This window comes from Oryctolagus cuniculus, chromosome 14, assembly GCF_964237555.1.
Source record: "Oryctolagus cuniculus chromosome 14, mOryCun1.1, whole genome shotgun sequence".
Classification (NCBI taxonomy): Eukaryota; Metazoa; Chordata; class Mammalia; order Lagomorpha; family Leporidae; genus Oryctolagus; species Oryctolagus cuniculus.
In genome coordinates this window covers 55,389,834-55,396,295 of record NC_091445.1, presented here as the reverse complement: position 1 = coordinate 55,396,295, position 6,462 = coordinate 55,389,834, and positions in this window count along the sequence as shown.

The window sequence follows — 6,462 nt, the reverse complement described above, 5'->3', positions numbered from 1 at the left end:
CTTGTTCGTTTCATTTCTGTTGATCCTCATTAATCTGCTATAGAAAGCAACAATTGCTTTTTTCTATTGATTCTTCATGCGATGGGACAGGCTGAATTTCGGAATTGCCGTGAATGCAGAGGGGGCCAAACAGAGGGGATGCTGAGTATGTGACCACGGGGATTGTGGTTTTGGAGAGTACACAAAAAAGATGAGGCACAGATTCAAATACAAGCAGAGATTAATGGAGTGTTAGTTAGGAATATAAAGTAAATGTAAAGAGTGAATGAAAAACAGGAGAGATCAATCACCAAAACACAAATTTAACTTGATCTCTGCACAGCCTTACAGTGATTCCATTCTTTTCCTTATATTTTTCCAGATAACCTCTATTCTCCTTGTCCTACCACCACTTAACTATTTGTAGAAACCTCACTTCCTATTATACAGTGACAATGCAACAGTGAATGCCTCAACTTGTCACTAAATATATAAATGTCCCATCATAATTTAATATGACATTTTGGTTAACATTCCTAGTGTTAGTAATTTATTGGAATATTCAACAATTAAGCTTTTTTTAATTCTTACAGTTAATTTGTTTCCTATAAAATTCTCTTCACATCAAAACTTTATAAAAAGTCTTACAGACTTCCCAAAGCATTTCACATACGTAGCTTCAAATAGTTCATGTAAAATATGCATTATCTTGTCATATTTTTCCACCAGCTGGTTGAAGTACCCTCACATATATCCTAGGCAGTTTAGATTATGGTAGTATAACATCATAGACTTAGTAGCTCACATAGTAGAAATGGGTTTCTCATAGTTCTCAATTCTGGGAAGTCCAAGATCAAAGTGCTGTTTGATTTGGTTCATGCTGACATTTCTCCTCCTACTTTTACTCCTACTTGCTATGTCTTCACAAGGAGGACAGAGAAAGGTCACTCCTCTCATCTCTCTTCTTATAACAATACTAATCCCACTCTCCGGGCTCCATTCTCATGATGTCTCAACTTCAGATGGCATCACCGTAAGGACAAGGACTTGAACATTGTGAATTTTAGAAGGACACAGTAATCTATAGATGATGGATAGATGAAAGATCAATAGATAATTCCACATTCCTTAAGCATAATGTTAGAATAAAACCAAAACAACAACAAAGCCTAATCACTTTAGTAAACAAATGCTACCTTGTTAAAACAGAATAAGTGTCGCTCCCCCTCTTCATGGAGGAACGACACAGGACCCTGCGCTGTTCTTTCGTCTGCTCGGCCCTCCCCGGGTTTGCTGCTGGTTCTTCCCGGGTTGGCTACTATCCCTTCCACCTCCGTGGAAGGGCAGTTCCCCCTGGCCGCATTCCCCACTTCCGCAGGGGAGCGGCACACCGCCGGCTGGCTTTCTCGGGGGCTACACGGGTTCCCTTAGATGTTCCCCATAGATGTTTCTGGTGCATGCCGTCTCTCTCCTCCTTTATAGTCCTCCTCCGCCAATCCCAACTCGGCTGCCCACACGCCGAGTACGCTGCTCTCCAATCAGGAGCAAGTCCTACAGTTAATTGGTTGAACTGGAGGCAGCTGTGCGGAAGCTGTTTACTTCTCTCCCAGCGCCATATTGTGGGAGAGCAGATGCATAGAATAAGTCTTAATTCCAGTAACTTAGTCTAGTCCGGTTTGCTCCCCACAAATAAGGATGTTTGCTTGAACCTCCAAATACAGTACCACAAGCTTTAAATCAGGATATAGGTAGTGAGTCATCTGTCAGGAAAATTTAAAGAAACAGATTTATATATTTGATGAGTATATGAATAGATGTTTCATTTTTTCTGAAACTCAGAATAGAAGGCAATATTTTGGCGACACACATTTTTTCTTCTACTAATGACCCATACTGTCATGTAGGTCTTTCTATGTTTTCACTGGGGACCGTAGTGGTTAGTGTCTGTTCACTCTGCTTGTCATTAAAGCTGTACAAGGTAGCAGAAGTGTGGAAAGCAAAAAGAGTACTCAAGTGAATGATGTGGCAGAAAGTTAATATCCATGGATTAGATTCTAATATTAGTTGACCCAATGGTAACAGTTCTTCCTATTACATCATATAATCAAGATGCATCACTAAATTAATACGTAAGGAATACGGAGATATTCAATCCTTTATAAGCCTCTCATTTCAGCATCATTGGAAGCCAATTTTCATATTAATTTTCCTAAATCCAATAAATCAAATTGAAGTATTACAATTTATCCCTTGACTAATCCATTGGATATTAAATACATTTGTGTAAATCACCTATAACAAATGTCACATTTGTAAATTAGTAGGGCTGGGGATGCTTTTAAAATGCCAAAGTAGTCATATATGTGTTTTCTCATTTTTTTAGTATTCTAATTTCTTATTTCTGCTTTCAAGTTACTGCTGATCACATGGGTCTTTTTTAACATAAATCAAATGGTATTGCTTTATAGAAAGGTATCATTTATGTAAATAAGCAGTCCTTCAATTGAAATAGCAATGTCAATCACTGTCAACTGTGCATATACCATGTGTGTATATATTTGTGTGTGTATATTTGCTTATATAAATATAAGAATATATATGTGTTTTATATATACACCATGATTTGTATGACTTTTCCTTTTATTTAAAAGCTTGTTTATTTTATTTGAAAGAAAGAGTTACAGAGAGTGAGAGGGAGAGGCAGAGAGAGAGAGAGAGCTATCTTCCACCTGATTGTTTACTCTCTAAATGGCTGCAATGGCTATGGTTGGGCTGGTCTGAAGGCAGGAGCCAGAAGCTTCTTCCGGGTCTCCCATGTGGGTGCAGAGGCCCAAGCACTTGGGCTATCCTCTGCTACTTTTTCAGGCACATTAGCAGGTGGCTGGATTCGAAGTGGAGCAGCCAGGATTGCAACCGGCACTTATATGGCATGCTAGCATTGCAGGTAGCAACTTTATTCACTATACCACAGTGCCAGCCACTGTATATATGATTTTCAAAACTTCAAATCATATTACATTTTTAATTTAAATAATAAAAATTTTATTTCAGACTTTATTACATTTGTATACAATCACTAGTCATTGGTTAACCTTGATTATAAATAAAACATATACTTTAGATCCAGCAAATACTCTTCATATAATAATATGTAATATATATTCTAACTAATATTTCTAGAAAATATAAAAGGGACAAACTAGGTAATCTGATACAATTAGATATTTTTGTTTCACATTTGCATGTAAATCCTCATGGCTATTAATAGTGCACATTGATTTTCAGCTGCCAACAACTATTTAAATTAAGGTAAACTCTGATTATCTTGGACAGTCCATTTTCTTAACATTAAAACTAATATGTGTGAATGTGCATGTCTCTGGTTCCATATAACATGCTGTATAAACCTGGGCATTTATGATGACAGGCTCTCAGCCAACTTTTTTATTTAATCCTCAACCTTATCAAAGTCATACTCTTCTTATTTCCCTTCTACAGATGAGATAATGGAACAGTAATACCAAGGCAGCTCTTTCTGGTGGGAGAAACCTCTGACAGTAACAATCCTAATCTACATATAAATATTTAGAAATATTAAATCCGTTAGGCACTGATGTATTTGTTAATACTTAAAGTGCAATGTCATGTCTTATTTAGTTCATGTATTACTTGAGAGCAATCTGAAATTCTATTATTGCTTACCATTTTCAGGAGACTTACGAATTATCAGTCTTATTTAGCATAAGTAGAGTTTATAACTCCTATTGTCATTATTAGGAAGACCAAATACATCATTAGCAGTGGGTGTATGGTGCAGTGGTTAAACAGTCCACTTGGGACACTCACATCCTTTATCAGAGCATCTGATTCAAGTCTCAGCTACTCCACTTGTGTGATTTAGCTTCCTGCTAATGCATACCCTGAGATGCAGCAGGTGATGGGGTCAATGACTTGGATCCCTGCTATTCATGTCAGAAACCTGGATGTAGTTCTAGGATACTGGCTTTGATCTGGCCCAGCTCTAACAATTGCAGGCATTTGGGGAATGAATCAGTGGATAGAAAATCTCCCTCTCTTTCTCTCTCTCTCTCTCGCAATAAAAAATGTAAATAAATTTAAAAACAAATAAATATACTGTTAGATCCATAAGCAATACAATGAGAATTTAAAAATAAAAACTAAATACATGTATTTTCAAGCATCACTTAGATTGCCTGTTAAAAGTGTGAGTCCCCTGGTCTCCCTCTTGGAAATATTAATGTAGTAGGTTTAATGGAGCTATCATAAAATCTGTGATTTTATTTAAAAACCCATATGGTTATTGATTCATGTGATTTTTGAAGTTGCTTTAAGGAATATTGTTATATATAAAACAATATCCTTTATTATGGACTTAAAAGGTTACTTTCCATTACTCTCAGTTTACATTATCCCAGGGTACTAGATGGAGCCCATGAATACAAATGCTTAGAGTTAGGATGGCTGTATGTTGCCTCTTGTCCACTTGTCCCTGATTCATACTCTAGTTCACTTCTGTCTTTCAAGATGCAAAAATATGATTTCCCTTTCTTTATTACTTAGATTTTTATTTATTTTTGTTGAGAGATAGAGGTACAGACACAGAGAGAGAAACAGAATAAAAGGTCTTCCATCTGCTGGTTCACTCCCCAAAATGGCCACAATGGCCAGAACTGGGTGGATCTGAAGCCAAGAGCCAGGAGCTTCTTTTGGGTCTCCCATATGGTTGCAGGGGCCCAAGCACTTGGACCATCTTATACTGCTTTCCAGGCCATAGTAGAGAGCTGGATCAGAAGAAGAGCAGCCAGGACTAGAACTGGTGCCCATATGAAATGCTGGCACCACAGGCAGAATCTTAGCCCACTATGCCATAGCACCGGCCCCCTGTTTTATTATTTAAACATTGTGTTTTATCTAACTAGAATATATTATTTTGAAAGAGGTAAGAAAAATATTATGGATTATTCACATCAATCAATCTTTACCTGAAGAAATATTACCTCTTGGATATTGATATCATATCACAGGGGATGTTTAAACTTAAGATATACTGGGGCTGGTGCCGTGGCTTACTTGGTTAATCCTCCGCCTGCGGCCCTGGCATCCCATATGGGCACCAGTTTCTAGTCCCGGTTGCTCCTCTTCCAGTCCAGCTCTCCGTTGTGGCCTGGGAGGGCAATGGAGAATGGCCCAAGTGTTTGGGCTCCTTCACTGGCATGGAAGACAAGGAGGGCTCCTGACTTCAGATAGGCACAGCACTAGCTGTTGCAACCATTTGGGGAGTGAACCAAGGGAAGGAGGACCTTTCTCTCTGTCTCTCTATCTCACTGTCTATAACTCTACCTGTCAAATAAATTGAAAAAAAAAAAAAGATATACTTTATAATGATTTCCTTCCTTCTTCATATTTTGCCACTCACTAACATCTGGGATCTCCAATCATACAATTCAATTACATGAATTAACTTCAGAACCTTTGCAAATTCTTTTTATTTATCTTCCAATAAACTTTATTTATTGTACTTGATTATCCATCTCATGGATTAACAATTACACAACATTCTAATGCAGAAAGCCTCCCATACCCTCATAGACTCAGTACATCATTTGTTTAATGTCTCTCATTTCATTGGTAGGTAGTATTTTTTTTAAATGGACATTTTTTAAAGTTTCATTTGTTTATTTGTAAGGCAGAATGACAGAGAGATGGGGGAGGGGACGGAGAGAGAATGTTCCATTTGCTACTTCACTCTCCAAGTAATCCACAATAGCCAGGGACTAGGCCAGACCAAAATCAAGAGCCAGGAATTCCCATCTGAGTGTCTAATATAGGTAACAGGATCTCAGATAACGTATTTGAGCCATTATTCTTTGCTTCCCTTAGTAGAGAGCTGGATCTGTAGTAGATTATTCCAGGACTCAACCAGCCCTTTGATATGGAACACATTTGGATTAAATCTCCACTCTTAGATGTACAGTTCGGCACACATTCCTACAGACTTACCCTTTAAGGGTAAAGCTAAAAATTTGCCATGGGACTCCAAATCCCATCAAGCTGGGTGGTACTATTGCCATCTTACATGTTAAAGTGATCATTTAAAGTGTATAACTGATCATATAGATAGGAATAAGTGTCAAAGATACCATGTAAATAAGACCAAGTGTAGGTAATAACAGTAGATGTAATTAAAAAGGAGAGAATGATCCAACATGAGAAGCAGACCACACAGCAGACTCATAAAATGACAAACACCCTAAACACCACTCTGACCTCAGAATCAGCCCTTAAGGCATTTGGATGTGGCTGAAAAGCCCATGAGAGCATTTCAAGCATGGAAATTCAAGACACTGAGTTAAAAAATTATCTACTTGAATGATCTCTGTGAGTGAGATCCCAGTGGAAAGAAAGGGCCATCAAAGAAGGAGGTACTTTTCTCTGAAGGGAGGAGAGAACTTCCACTTTGCT